Source organism: Pseudophryne corroboree, chromosome 10, assembly GCF_028390025.1.
Source record: "Pseudophryne corroboree isolate aPseCor3 chromosome 10, aPseCor3.hap2, whole genome shotgun sequence".
Classification (NCBI taxonomy): domain Eukaryota; kingdom Metazoa; phylum Chordata; class Amphibia; order Anura; family Myobatrachidae; genus Pseudophryne; species Pseudophryne corroboree.
The window spans coordinates 197,749,647-197,765,329 of NC_086453.1; the positions used below are offsets into that span (position 1 = coordinate 197,749,647).

Sequence of the window (15,683 nt, forward strand, 5' to 3'; positions counted from 1 at the left end):
CTATCCATCCATACCTGTGGTACACTTAAGTTTTTGTGCGCAGTATATATATAGTAGTAGGACAGTGCATAATTTTGCTGACCACCAGTATATAATATATAGCAGTACGGTACAGTAGGCCACTGCTCTACCTACCTCTGTGTCGTCAAGTATACTATCCATCCATACCTGTGGTTCATTTAAGCTTTTGTGCGCGGTATATATATAGTAGTAGGACAGTGTATAATTTTGCTGACCATTAGTATATAATATATAGCAGTACGGTACAGTAGGCCACTACTCTACCTACCTCTGTGTCATCAAGTATGCTATCCATCCATACCTGTGGTGCATTTAAGTTTTTGTGCGCAGTATATATAGTAGTAGGTCATTGCTATTGATATATTACTAGCACATAATTCCACACATTAAAAAAATGGAGAACAAAAATGTGGAGGGTAAAATAGGGAAAGATCAAGATCCACTTCAACCTCGTGCTGCAGCTGCTGCCACTAGTCATGGCCGAGACGATGAAATGCCATCAACATCGTCTGCCAAGCCCCATGCCCAATGTCATAGTAGATAGCATGTAAAATCCAAAAAAACAAAAGTTCAGTAAAATGACCCAAAAATCTAAATTGAAAGCGTCTGAGGAGAAGCGTAAATTTGCCAATATGCCATTTACGACATGGAGTGGCAAGGAACGGCTGAGGCCCTGGCCTATGTTCATGGCTAGTGGTTCAGATTCACATGAGGATGGAAGCACTCATCCTCTCACTAGAAAACTTAAAAGAGTTAAGATGGCAAAAGCACAGCAAAGAACTGTGCGTTCTTCTAAATCACAAATCCCCAAGGAGAGTCCAATTGTGTCGGCTGCGATGCCTGACCTTCCCAACACTGGACGGGAAGATGTGGCGCCTTCCACCATGTGCACGCCCCCTGCAAGTGCTGGAAGGAGCACCCGCAGTCCAGTTCCTGATAGTCAAATTGAAGATGTCGCTGTTGAAGTACACCAGGATGAGGATATGGGTGTTGCTGGCACTGAGGAGGAAATTGACAAGGAGGATTCTGATGGTGAGGTGGTTTGTTTAAGTCAGGCACCCAGGGAGACACCTGTTGTCCGTGGGACGAATATGGCCATTGACATGCCTGGTCAAATTACAAAAAAAATCAGCTCTTCGGTGTGGAATTATTTCAACAGAAATGCGGACAACTGGTGTCAAACCGTGTGTTGCCTTTGTCAAGCTGTAATAAGTAGGGGTAAGGACGTTAACCACCTAGGAACATCCTCCCTTATACGTCACCTGGAGCGCATTCATCAGAAGTCATTGACAAGTTCAAAAACTTTGGGTGACAGCGGAAGCAGTCCACTGCCAACTAAATCCCTTCCTCTTGTAACCAAGCTCCTGCAAACCACACCACCAACTCCCTCAGTGTCAATTTCCTCCTTAGACAGGAAAGCCAATAGTCCTGCAGGCCATGTCACTGTCAAGTCTGACGAGTCCTCTCCTGCCTGGGATTCCTCCGATGCATCCTTGAGTGTAACGCCTACTGCTGCTGGCGCTGCTGTTGTTGCTGCTGGGAGTCGATCGTCATCCCAGAGGGGAAGTCGGAAGACCACTTGTACTACTTCCAGTAAGCAATTGACTGTCCAACAGTCCTTTGCGAGGAAGATGAAATATCACAGCAGTCATCCTGCTGCAAAGCGGATAACTCAGGCCTTGGCAGCCTGGGTGGTGAAAAACGTGTTTCCGGTATCCACCGTTAATTCACAGGGAACTAGAGAATTGATTGAGGTACTGTGTCCCCGGTACCAAATACCATCTAGGTTCCATTTCTCTAGGCAGGCGATACCGAAAATGTACGCAGACGTCAGAAAAAGAGTCACCAGTGTCCTAAAAAATGCAGTTGTACCCAATGTCCACTTAACCACGGACATGTGGACAAGTGGAGCAGGGCAGACTCAGGACTATATGACTGTGACAGCCCACTGGGTAGATGTATTGCCTCCCGCAGCAAGAACAGCAGCGGCGGCACCAGGAGCAGCATCTCGCAAACGCCAACTCGTTCCTAGGCAGGCTACGCTTTGTATCACCGCTTTCCATAAGAGGCACACAGCTGACAACCTCTTACGGAAACTGAGGAACATCATCGCAGAATGGCTTACCCCAATTGGACTCTCCTGGGGATTTGTGACATCGGACAACGCCAGCAATATTGTGCGTGCATTACATGTGGGCAAATTCCAGCACGTCCCATGTTTTGAACATACATTGAATTTGGTGGTGCAGAATTATTTAAAAAACGACAGGGGCGTGCAAGAGATGCTGTCGTGGCCCGAAGAATTGCGGGCCACTTTCGGCATTCAGCCACCGCGTGCCGAAGACTGGAGCACCAGCAAACACTCCTGAACCTGCCCTGCTATCATCTGAAGCAAGAGGTGGTAACGAGGTGGAATTCAACCCTCTATATGCTTCAGAGGATGGAGGAGCAGCAAAAGGCCATTCAAGCCTATACAGCTACCTACGATATAGTCAAAGGAGGGGGAATGCACCTGACTCAAGCGCAGTGGAGAATGATTTCAACGTTGTGCAAGGTTCTGCAACCCTTTGAACTTGCCACACGTGAAGTCAGTTCAGACACTGCCAGCCTGACTCAGGTTATTCCCCTCATCAGGCTTTTGCAGAAGAAGCTGAAGAGATTGAAGGAGGGGCTAAAACAGCGATTCCGCTAGGCATGTGGGACTTGCGGATGGAGCCCTTAATTCACTTAACCAGGATTCACGGGTGGTCAATCTGTTGAAATCAGAGCACTACATTTTGGCCACCGTGCTCGATCCTAGATTTAAAACCTATGTTGTATCTCTCTTTCCTGGCAGACAAAAGTCTGCAGAGGTTCAAAGACCTGCTGGTGAGAAAATTGTCAAGTCAAGCGGAACGTGACCCGTCAACAGCTCCTCCTTCACATTCTCCCGCAACTGGGGGTGCGAGGAAAAGGCTAAGAATTCCGAGCCCACCCGCTGGCGGTGATGCAGGGCAGTCTGGAGCGAATGCTGACATCTGGTCCGGACTGTAAGACCTACCAACGATTACCTACATGTCGTCTACTGTAACTGCATATGATTCTGTCACCATTGAAAGAATGGTGGAGGATTATATGAGTGACCGCATCCAAGTAGGCACGTCAGACAGTCCGTACGTATACTGGCAGGAAAAAGAGGCAATTTGGAGGCCCTTGCAGAAACTGGCTTTATTTTACCTATAATGCCCCCCCTCCAGTGTGTACTCCGAAAGAGTGTTTAGTGCAGCCGCTCACCTTGTCAACAATCGGCGTACGAGGTTACTTCCAGAAAATGTGGAGAAGATGATGTTCATCAAAATGAATTATAATCAATTCCTCTGTGGAGACATTCACCAGCAATTGCCTCCAGATAGTACACAGGGACCTGAGATGGTGGATTCCAGTGGGGACGAATTAATAATCTGTGAGGAGGGGGATGTACACAGTGAAAGGGGTGAGGAATCGGAGGATGAGGAGGAGGTGGACATCTTGCCTCTGTAGAGCCAGTTTGTGCAAGGAGAGATTGATTGCTTCCTTTTTGGTGGGGGCCCAAACCAACCAGTCATTTCAGTCAGTCGTGTGGCAGACCCTGTCGCTGAAATTATGGGTTTGTTAAAGTGTGCATGTCCTGTTTATACAACATAAGGGTGGGTGGGAGGGCCCAAGGACAATTCCATCTTGCACCTCTTTTTTCTTTCATTATTCTTTGCATCATGTGCTGTTTGGGGACTATTTTTTGAAGTGCCATCCTGTCTGACACTGCAGTGCCACTCCTAGATGGGCCAGGTGTTTGTGTCGGCCACTTGTGTCGCTTAGCTTAGTCACACAGCTACCTCATTGCGCCTCTTTTTTTCTTTGCATCATGTGCTGTTTGGGGACAATTTTTTTAATCTGCTATCCTGTCTGACACTGCAGTGCCACTCCTAGATGGGCCAGGTGTTTGTGTTGGCCACTTGGGTCGCTTAGCTTAGTCACACAGCTACCTCATTGCCCCTCTTTTTTTCTTTGCATCATGTGCTGTTTGGGGACTATTTATTTAATCTGCCATCCTGTCTGACACTGCAGTGCCACTCCTAGATGGGCCATGTGTTTGTGTCGGCCACTTGGATCGCTTAGCTTGGCCATCCAGCGACCTTGGTGCACCTATTTTTTTCTTTGCATCATGTGCTGTTTGGGGACTATTTTTTTAATCTGCCATCCTGTCTGACACTGCAGTGCCACTCCTAGATGGGCCAGGTGTTTGTGTCGGCCAGTTGGGTCGCTTAGCTAAGTCACACAGCTACCTCAATGCGCCTCTTTTTTTCTTTGCATCATGTGCTGCTTGGGGACTATTTTTTTAATCTGCCATCCTGTCTGCCACTGCAGTGCCATTCCTAGATGGGCCATGTGTTTGTGTCGGCCACTTGGGTCGCTTAGCTTGGCCATCCAGCGACCTTGGTGCACCTCTTTTTTTCTTTGCATCATGTGCTGCTTGGGGACTATTTTTTTAATCTGCCATCCTGTCTGCCACTGCAGTGCCACTCCTAGATGGGCCAGGTGTTGGTGTCGGCCACTTGGGTCGCTTAGCTTAGCCATCCAGCGACCTTGGTGCACCTCTTTTTTTCTTTGCATCATGTGCTGTTTGGGGACTATTTTTTGAAGTGCCATCCTGTCTGACACTGCAGTGCCACTCCTAGATGGGCCAGGTGTTTGTGTCGGCCACTTGGGTCGCTTAGCTTAGTCATCCAGCGACCTCGGTGCAAATTTTAGGACTAAAACTAATATTGTGAGGTGTGAGGTGTTCAGAAAAGACTGGAAATGAGTGGAAATTATGGTTATTGAGGTTAATAATACCATGGGATCAAAATGACCCCCAAATTCTATGATGTAAGCTGTTTTTGAGGGGTTTTTGTAAAAAAAAACCGAATCCAAAACACACCCGAATCCAACAAAAAATTTTCAGGGAGATTTTGCCAAAACGCGTCCGAATCCAAAACACGGCCGCGGAACCGAATCCAAAACAAAAACCCGAAAAATGTCCGATGCACATCACTAGTTATACCTAATGATATTCTGTACATATGTTATTTTGTAGGCATACCCCTTTTAATATCAAATATATACACTGCTCAAAAAAATAAAGGGAACACTAAAATAACACATCCTAGATCTGAATTAATGAAATATTCTTATTAAATACTTTGTTCTTTACATAGTTGAATGTGCTGACAACAAAATCACACAAAAATGATCAATGGAAATCAAATTTATTAACCCATGGAGGTCTGGATTTGGAGTCACACTCAAAATAAAGTGGAAAAACACACTACAGGCTGATCCAACTTTGATGTAATGTCCTTAAAACAAGTCAAAATAAGGCTCAGTAGTGTGTGTGGCCTCCACGTGCCTGTATGACCTCCCTACAATGCCTGGGCATGCTCCTGATAAGGTGGCGGATGGTCTCCTGAGGGATCTCCTCCCAGACCTGGACTAAAGCATCCGCCAACTCCTGGACAGTCTGTGGTGCAAAGTGGCGTTGGTGGATGGAGCAAGACATGATGTCCCAGATGTGCTCAATTGGATTCAGGTCTGGGGAACGGGCGGGCCAGTCCATAGCATCAATGCCTTTGTCTTGCAGCAACTGCTGACACACTCCAGCCACATAGGTCTAGCATTGTCTTGCATTAGGAGGAACCCAGGGCCAACCGCACCAGCATATGGTCTCACAAGGGGTCTGAGGATCTCATCTTGGTACCTAATGGCAGTCAGGCTACCTCTGGTGAGCACATGGAGGGCTGTGCGGCCCCCCAAAGAAATGCCACCCCACACCATTACTGACCCACTGCCAAACCGGTCATGCTGGAGGATGTTGCAGCAGCAGAACGTTCTCCTTGGCGTCTCCAGACTCTGTCACGTCTGTCACATGTGCTCAGTGAGAACCTGCTTTCATCTGTGACGAGCATAGGGCACCAGTGGCGAATTTGCCAATCTTGGTGTTCTCTGGCAAATGCCAAACATCCTGCACGGTGTTGGGCTGTAAGCACAACCCCCACCTGTGGACGTCAGGCCCTCATACCACCCTCATGGAGTCTGTTTCTGATCGTTTGAGTAGACACATGCACATTTGTGGCTTGCTGGAGGTCATTTTGCAGGGCTCTGGCAGTGCTCCTCCTGTTCCTCCTTGCACAAAGGCGGAGGTAGCGGTCCTGCTGCTGGGTTGTTGCCCTCCTACGGCCTCCTCCACGTCTCCTGATGTACTGGCCTGTCTCCTGGTAGCGCCTCCATGCTCTGGACACTACGCTGACAGACACAGCAAACCTTCTTGACATAGGTCGCATTGATGTGCCATCCTGGATGAGCTGCACTACCTGAGCCACTATTGTGGGTTGTAGACTCCGTCTCATGCTACCACTAGAGTGAAAGCACCGCCAGCTTTCAAAAGTGACCAAAACATCAGCCAGAAAGCTTAGGAGCTGAGAAGTGGTCTGTGGTCACCACCTGCAGAACAACTCCTTTATTGGGGGTGTCTTGCTAATTGCCTATAATTTCCACCTGTTGTCTATTCCATTTGCACAACAGCATGTGAAATTGATTGTCAATCAGTGTTGCTTCCTAAGTGGACAGTTTGATTTCACAGAAGTGTGATTGACTTGGAGTTACATTGTGTTGTTTAAGTGTTCCCTTTATTTTTTTGAGCAGTGTATATACCTCTGAGCGTTGGACCTCAGTAATACCATGTGTGTGACTGCTTGCTTTCTCTTGAGGGATATAGTGCTGCAAAGTTCAGCGCACTTTTATTGTATATGGTAATAAGATGCGCCTTGCGTCTGCAGTATATATTAATGCTGGCATTTGAAATGTTTATTTAAAATAATCGAAATTCCCAACAGCTACCAGGCCAGCTCCAGTGCATGCTGCTCTGTGGGAGGGAATCCCCCGCTGAAGCAAACATTTCTGCCTTCAGACGGGGGCGCGTGATGGAGAGTTGGGGGGAGGGTAAAGTGATGCATTGTGCCCATCTACTTTATCCCCACCCCAGGCATGGAGTGATTGTCAGTGAAAGATACACACTACAGTAAGTAACCTCCCCCCCTGTGCTTCCTGTTTCAGCACCTCTGTATTTGCCTTGCACTCTGTACTTCAGATTAAATGCCTCTCTACCTCCCCTAGTCTGTATGAATGACTCCTTGTTCTCAGTATGTCTCCATGCCACCATCCCCCTAAACAAAGCAGTGTGCATAACTCTATGCCCCCCTCCCCCACCAGCAGTGGGTATGTCCACATGTCCCTCTCCCAGTGGCATTTCTAGTGGCAGGCGAGCCGTGAGATCGCTGGGATGCCCGCTACAGCACTTTGTGGCTCCTATTCTGCTCTCCCTCCTCCCTCTTCCATAGTATTAGGCTCAGGGGATGGAATTTCGTGGAATGACGCAGTTGCGCCGTGACGTCACAACGCAACTGTGTCATTCCATGAAACTCCGTCCCCCCCGATCTGAGAACTATGAAAGAGGGATGAGGGGGAGCAGGATATAAGTGCTGTCGGGCTGGCACCCCCCATCGTATATACAGCCCCTTGGCAATGAGCATGAATCCCAGAGCATGAAACCCCTGACAATGAGTATGAGACTCAGCGCATGAAACCCCTGGCAATGAGCAGGTAGTTTAAAAGTAATTAGAAGCTTTACTGTAAAGCATAATGTATCATGGACTTTGCGGTGTATGGCACAATATGGTGCAAGGGGCATTACTGTGTGGGGTTTAATATGGTGGAATATTTTTTATCCCTGTGGTGGCCGAGGTCTGTTGTTGCAGGATCAAAACAAAAACTGGGTGTAAGGTAGACTTTTCCTGTGAGGCTAGGCCTATTTTAGTGATTCCACGCCTATTTTAGTGAGACCACCCCCCCTCACTTGGAGCATGCGCGCCTTTGGTGCCCTCAAAATAGTTTCTTTTTTACATCTATGGTGGGGGCTGCATTTTCTAATGTCTATGGGTGGGTGGGGGCATTTTTTTTAATTCTTGCTCTGGGAGCGAAATTGTCTAGAAACAGCCCTGCCCCCTCCCCCATCAGCAGTGTGTGTCTCTATGTCTCTGTCTCCCACCAGCAGTTTGTATGTTGCTATGTCTCCCTTCAACCATCAGCAGTGTGTATGTCTCTATGTCCCTCTCCCACACCAGCAGTGTGTGTCTCTATGTCTCCCTTTTCCCAACAGCAGTGTGTATAAGCCCCCATACATCAGCAATCACAAAAAAGCAATCTGTAGATTCTGATTTTTTTCCCAGATTAAAGATTCCCCAATCTATTAATCTATGCCCATACATTACAAACATTCTTTTAGTGGTTTGCAGATCATTCTCACCAAATACAGATCTGCCAATCTTGCAAGGCTCATCAGTTTACTAGAAATGGTCTGAAAATCTGCTGATTGGTACTATATACTAGCAATCTACAGCCCCAAATGATCTGTGAAATCCAACATGTTGGACAACCTGATTTACCAATCTCAATTGATTTTTGGTCTGAATCCACAATCTGAACCCCATACAGGGCAAATTTATTTGCACAATCGTCTGCAAATTGGCAAATTCCATTTACTCTAATCCCCACCAGCAGTGTGTTAGGCCTCCATGTCCCTGTCCACCAGCAAGATGTATGTCTCCCTCTACCCACCAGCAGTGTGTTTATCTCCATGCCCCCCTCCCCCAGCAGCAAGATGTATGGCTTCCTCTGCCCACCAGCAGTGTGTTTATCTCCATGCCCCCCTTCCCCAGCAGCAAGATGTATGGCTTCCTCTGCCCACCAGCAGTGTGTTTGTCTCCATGTCCCCCTCCCCCAGCAGCAGTGTGTACGTTCCCATGACCCCCTACCTCCCAATCACCAGTGTGTATGTTTCCATACCCCCTCCTCCCACCCCCAGTCACCAGTATCCATGTTTCCATGTCCCTCTCCCGCCACCACCCGTCACCACAGTGCATGTCCTCCTATCACAATCATAGGTATGTCTCCATGTTCCCTCCCGCCAGTCATGGTGTGTATATCTCCATGTTTCCCCAGGCTACAGTGTGTCTCTGTATAATGTTTGTGTGTGTCTGGTCTTTGTTTTGCCTCCTTCCTTGGCCTGTGTCTTCCATTACTCATTTTATATCTGTTCCCTCCAGTTAATTCTACAGTTTTCCCCCCACCACCCATCTTTTCCTGCACCCCCACCACCACACCACCACATTATGCCCCTCGCAATCCACTGTTCCTCTTTCCTCTACCTTGCTACTCCTTCCACCACTCCCTTTCTTCTCTCACCTGTCCTTTTCTACTGAAGGTGATGGAGTCCTACTTGTCTACTATCAGAAGTGACGTGGAGGAACCTGAGGATGGCAGGTAAGAACAATCTTCTGTTTTAAAATGATTGTCTTTTTTCTCAATAACCTGCTGTTGCTGGTGAAAATCCTAATGGCAGTAAAATATGCCAGTTTTCACTAGTGAAGATTCCCCATATGAACAGCATGGGTATTATGGCATTACTGGTATCACCACTATACCTGTTCTTTCAGCAGATTAAAGTCATTTAAAAAAAATGCTTTATTCCTTGCAGAATATTTTTACCTTATACAGAATTTTTATTTATTTATTTTTCTTGTATGGTCAGATGAGAGTGGGGGGCAGACCAGTAACTTCACTAGGGCTCGAATGTGAGAATTGTTGTTCTTCATTTAAAACAATGGCCCTCATTCCGAGTTGATCTTGATTTTTTGCAGAGCAGCGATCAGATAGTCGCCGCCCACGGGGGAGTGTATTTTCGCTTTGCAAGTGTGCGATCGTATGTGCAGCCGAGCGGGACGAAAATGTTTTTTGCAGAGTAGGTCCCGCAATTGACGTCAGACACCTGCCCTGCAAACGCCTGGACACGCCTGCGTTTTCCCTACTACTCCCAGAAAACGGTCAGTTGACACCCATAAACTACTTTTCCTGTCAATCTCCTTGTGATCGGTTGTGCAAATGGATTATTCGCTAGAAGCATTGCACAGCAACAATGCTGTTTGTACCCGTATGACGCGCGTGCGCATTGTGGTGCATATGCATGCACAATAGTAACCTGATCGCTGCGCTGCAAAAAACGGCAGCGAGTGATCAACTCGGAATGAGTGCCAATCTCTCTTCTAGTCTCTGTAACATTCCTCTGTTCTCTGCTACTTTTTCTTCCGTGTTTCTTCTCTCCTTTGTTCTCTCTCTCTACTGTTCATAATATTCCTCCACTCCCATATACGTCTATTTACTCTTTGGGGTGGTTATGTAATAAGTTACGAGATCCGTGAACTGGTGCTATCTTGGTAATAAAAGTTGGTGATTTAAAGCGGAAATAATTTAAAGTGCAAAACCAACCTGGTTTTGACTTTTAAATTATTGGCACATTAAATCTGCAGCCTTAGTCAGAAAGATCACGGTGGTTCATGGCCATTAGCACATGACGACCCCTTCAATAATCAGTGCCCCCCTTCACCCTAGGAACCCCTGACTAATACATTAATTATATGTGCACTGTTTACTTATTATCATACATACCTGCTGCATTAACCCGTTATCATCTTGTAAACCTGTTCTACCTGGTTTATAAACCAAAGCCCTATTTATCTCTTGGGTGGGCCAACATCCATCCCACACTACCAACACCTATACCAACTACAAGATCTGTCAATATATAACTCCTTGATTTTAGTATTAACCTGGTACTGAAAGTAAAACAAGAGGACTGCTTATGGTGCCCATATACTTGTGCGATGCCCTGCGATGTGACATCGCTGGGCATCACACCGGCAGTTCAGGTGCGATGAAATCGCACCTGAACTGCCAAAGTGATTATCATGTGATCATGCGATAGATCGCATGGTAATCACGTGATGGGCACGTCATCTCCGAGTGGGAGCGGCCTCTGGCTGCTCCCGGCGGGTGCCCATCGCACATCACAGTGCGATATATCTCATGTGGGTTTAAAACCACATGCGATCGCACTGCGATGCGTGAAATATTAAGTGCAACACATAATATCTTGAGACGCGATATTCGAGCAGCGTGCCCACGCATCGCGTCTCAAGGTACCTAAAATGTGCATACAATCCTTGGATTTCTCTCACAGATGTGGTCGAAATCGAGGGATAGCACCGATTATCTCATAAGTGTATGGGCACCAATAGATTGACAAGTTGATGGACAATGTCATTGAAATGTGAAATCAAATTGCAATGTATTTCTTGGCCCTTCATTGACAACAGCAGGGGATATACAGCAGGGATTATATAAATATTCTGCAAAGCTAAACTGTACACTGACTTCAATAATTGTTTTAATGAAACCAATAAATTACATTTTATTTAGAAAGCAGACTCCATTCCAGACATGATAAAATGTGACTTTAAACACTGACGTTTACACCATCGTGATTAGATTTTACTGTCACTGTGCAGCCTTTATAGGTACTCACCTTTCATTTAGTGATGAGCGCCTGAAATTTTTCGGGTTTTGTGTTTTGGTTTTGGGTTCGGTTCCGCGGCCGTGTTTTGGGTTCGACCGCGTTTTGGCAAAACCTCACCAAATTTTTTTTGTCGGATTCGGGTGTGTTTTGGATTCGGGTGTTTTTTTCAAAAAACCCTAAAAAACAGCTTAAATCATAGAATTTGGGGGTCATTTTGATCCCATATTATTATTAACCTCAAAAACCATAATTTCCACTCATTTTCAGTCTATTCTGAATACCTCACACCTCACAATATTATTTTTAGTCCTAAAATATGCACCGAGGTCGCTGGATGACTAAGCTAAGCGACCCTAGTGGCCGACACAAACACCTGGCCCATCTAGGAGTGGCACTGCAGTGTCACGCAGGATGTCCCTTCCAAAAAACCCTCCCCAAACAGCACATGACGCAAAGAAAAAAAGAGGCACAATGAGGTAGCTGTGTGAGTAAGATTAGCGACCGTAGTGGCCGACACAAACACCGGGCCCATTTAGGAGTGGCACTGCAGTGTCACGCAGGATGTCCCTTCCAAAAAACCCTCCCCAAACAGCACATGACGCAAAGAAAAAAAGAGGCGCAATGAGGTAGCTGTGTGAGTAAGATTAGCGACCCTAGTGGCCGACACAAACACCGGGCCCATCTAGGAGTGGCACTGCAGTGTCACGCAGGATGGCCCTTCCAAAAAACACTCCCCAAACAGCACATGACGCAAAGAAAAAAAGAGGCGCAATGAGGTAGCTGACTGTGTGAGTAAGATAAGCGACCCTAGTGGCCGACACAAACACCGGGCCCATTTAGGAGTGGCACTGCAGTGTCACGCAGGATGTCCCTTCCAAAAAACCCTCCCCAAACAGCACATGACGCAAAGAAAAAAAGAGGCGCAATGAGGTAGCTGTGTGAGTAAGATTAGCGACCCTAGTGGCCGACACAAACACCGGGCCCATCTAGGAGTGGCACTGCAGTGTCACGCAGGATGGCCCTTCCAAAAAACCCTCCCCAAACAGCACATGACGCAAAGAAAAAAAGAGGCGCAATGAGGTAGCTGACTGTGTGAGTAAGATAAGCGACCCTAGTGGCCGACACAAACACCGGGCCCATTTAGGAGTGGCACTGCAGTGTCACGCAGGATGTCCCTTCCAAAAAACCCTCCCCAAACAGCACATGACGCAAAGAAAAAAAGAGGCGCAATGAGGTAGCTGACTGTGTGAGTAAGATAAGCGACCCTAGTGGCCGACACAAACACCGGGCCCATTTAGGAGTGGCACTGCAGTGTCACGCAGGATGTCCCTTCCAAAAAACCCTCCCCAAACAGCACATGACGCAAAGAAAAATAAAAGAAAAAAGAGGTGCAAGATGGAATTGTCCTTGGGCCCTCCCACCCACCCTTATGTTGTATAAACAAAACAGGACATGCACACTTTAACCAACCCATCATTTCAGTGACAGGGTCTGCCACACGACTGTGACTGATATGACGGGTTGGTTTGGACCCCCCCCAAAAAAGAAGCAATTAATCTTTCCTTGCACAAACTGGCTCTACAGAGGCAAGATGTCCACCTCATCATCATCCTCCGATATATCACCGTGTACATCCCCCTCCTCACAGATTATCAATTCGTCCCCACTGGAATCCACCATCTCAGCTCCCTGTGTACTTTGTGGAGGCAATTGCTGCTGGTCAATGTCTCCGCGGAGGAATTGATTATAATTCATTTTAATGAACATCATCTTCTCCACATTTTCTGGATGTAACCTCGTACGCCGATTGCTGACAAGGTGAGCGGCGGCACTAAACACTCTTTCGGAGTACACACTTGTGGGAGGGCAACTTAGGTAGAATAAAGCCAGTTTGTGCAATGGCCTCCAAATTGCCTCTTTTTCCTGCCAGTATAAGTATGGACTGTGTGACGTGCCTACTTGGATGCGGTCACTCATATAATCCTCCACCATTCTTTCAATGGTGAGAGAATCATATGCAGTGACAGTAGACGACATGTCCGTAATCGTTGTCAGGTCCTTCAGTCCGGACCAGATGTCAGCATCAGCAGTCGCTCCAGACTGCCCTGCATCACCGCCAGCGGGTGGGCTCGGAATTCTGAGCCTTTTCCTCGCACCCCCAGTTGCGGGAGAATGTGAAGGAGGAGATGTTGACAGGTCGCGTTCCGCTTGACTTGACAATTTTCTCACCAGCAGGTCTTTCAACCCCAGCAGACTTGTGTCTGCCGGAAAGAGAGATCCAAGGTAGGCTTTAAATCTAGGATCGAGCATGGTGGCCAAAATGTAGTGCTCTGATTTCAACAGATTGACCACCCGTGAATCCTTGTTAAGCGAATTAAGGGCTCCATCCACAAGTCCCACATGCCTAGCGGAATCGCTCCGTGTTAGCTCCTCCTTCAATGTCTCCAGCTTCTTCTGCAAAAGCCTGATTAGGGGAATGACCTGACTCAGGCTGGCAGTGTCTGAACTGACTTCACGTGTGGCAAGTTCAAAGGGCAGCAGAACCTTGCACAATGTTGAAATCATTCTCCACTGCGCTTGAGACAGGTGCATTCCACCTCCTATATCGTGCTCAATTGTATAGGCTTGAATGGCCTTTTGCTGCTCCTCCAACCTCTGAAGCATATAGAGGGTTGAATTCCACCTCGTTACCACTTCTTGCTTCAGATGATGGCAGGGCAGGTTCAGTAGTTTTTGGTGGTGCTCCAGTCTTCTGTACGTGGTGCCTGTACGCCGAAAGTGTCCCGCAATTCTTCTGGCCACCGACAGCATCTCTTGCACGCCCCAGTCGTTTTTTAAATAATTCTGCACCACCAAATTCAAGGTATGTGCAAAACATGGGACGTGCTGGAATTTGCCCATATTTAATGCACACACAATATTGCTGGCGTTGTCCGATGCCACAAATCCACAGGAGAGTCCAATTGGGGTAAGCCATTCCGCGATGATCTTCCTCAGTTGCCGTAAGAGGTTTTCAGCTGTGTGCGTATTCTGGAAGGCGGTGATACAAAGCGTAGCCTGCCTAGGAAAGAGTTGGCATTTGCGAGATGCTGCTACTGGTGCCGCCGCTGCTGTTCTTGCGGCGGGAGTCCATACATCTACCCAGTGGGCTGTCACAGTCATATAGTCCTGACCCTGCCCTGCTCCACTTGTCCACATGTCCGTGGTTAAGTGGACATTGGGTACAGCTGCATTTTTTAGGACACTGGTGACTCTTTTTCTGAGGTCTGTGTACATTTTCGGTATCGCCTGCCTAGAGAAATGGAACCTAGATGGTATTTGGTACCGGGGACACAGTACCTCCAACAAGTCTCTAGTTGGCTCTGCAGTAATGATGGATACCGGAACCACGTTTCTCACCACCCAGGATGCCAAGGCCTCAGTTATCCGCTTTGCAGTAGGATGACTGCTGTGATATTTCATCTTCCTCGCAAAGGACTGTTGGACAGTCAATTGCTTGGTGGAAGTAGTAAAAGTGGTCTTACGACTTCCCCTCTGGGATGACCATCGACTCCCAGCAGCAACAACAGCAGCGCCAGCAGCAGTAGGCGTTACACGCAAGGATGCATCGGAGGAATCCCAGGCAGGAGAGGACTCGTCAGAATTGCCAGTGACATGGCCTGCAGGACTATTGGCATTCCTGGGGAAGGAGGAAATTGACACTGAGGGAGTTGGTGGGGTGGTTTGCGTGAGCTTGGTTACAAGAGGAAGGGATTTACTGGTCAGTGGACTGCTTCCGCTGTCACCCAAAGTTTTTGAACTTGTCACTGACTTATTATGAATGCGCTGCAGGTGACGTATAAGGGAGGATGTTCCGAGGTGGTTAACGTCCTTACCCCTACTTATTACAGCTTGACAAAGGGAACACACGGCTTGACACCTGTTGTCCGCATTTCTGTTGAAATACCTCCACACCGAAGAGCTGATTTTTTTGGTATTTTCACCAGGCATGTCAACGGCCATATTCCTCCCACGGACAACAGGTGTCTCCCCGGGTGCCTGACTTAAACAAACCACCTCACCATCAGAATCCTCCTGGTCAATTTCCTCCCCAGCGCCAGCAACACCCATATCCTCCTCATCCTGGTGTACTTCAACACTGACATCTTCAATCTGACTATCAGGAACTGGACTGCGGGTGCTCCTTCCAGCACTTGCAGGG

At 47.5% G+C, this 15,683-nt stretch overlaps 1 protein-coding gene across 1 annotated transcript in view; it reads right to left on the reverse strand.

Annotated features, from left to right (window-relative positions):
• The window catches only part of TMEM88B (transmembrane protein 88B), a 465,170-nt gene that overhangs the window by 207,763 nt on the left and 241,724 nt on the right, over positions 1-15,683 (reverse strand). The gene's annotated exons all lie outside the window — the stretch shown is intronic.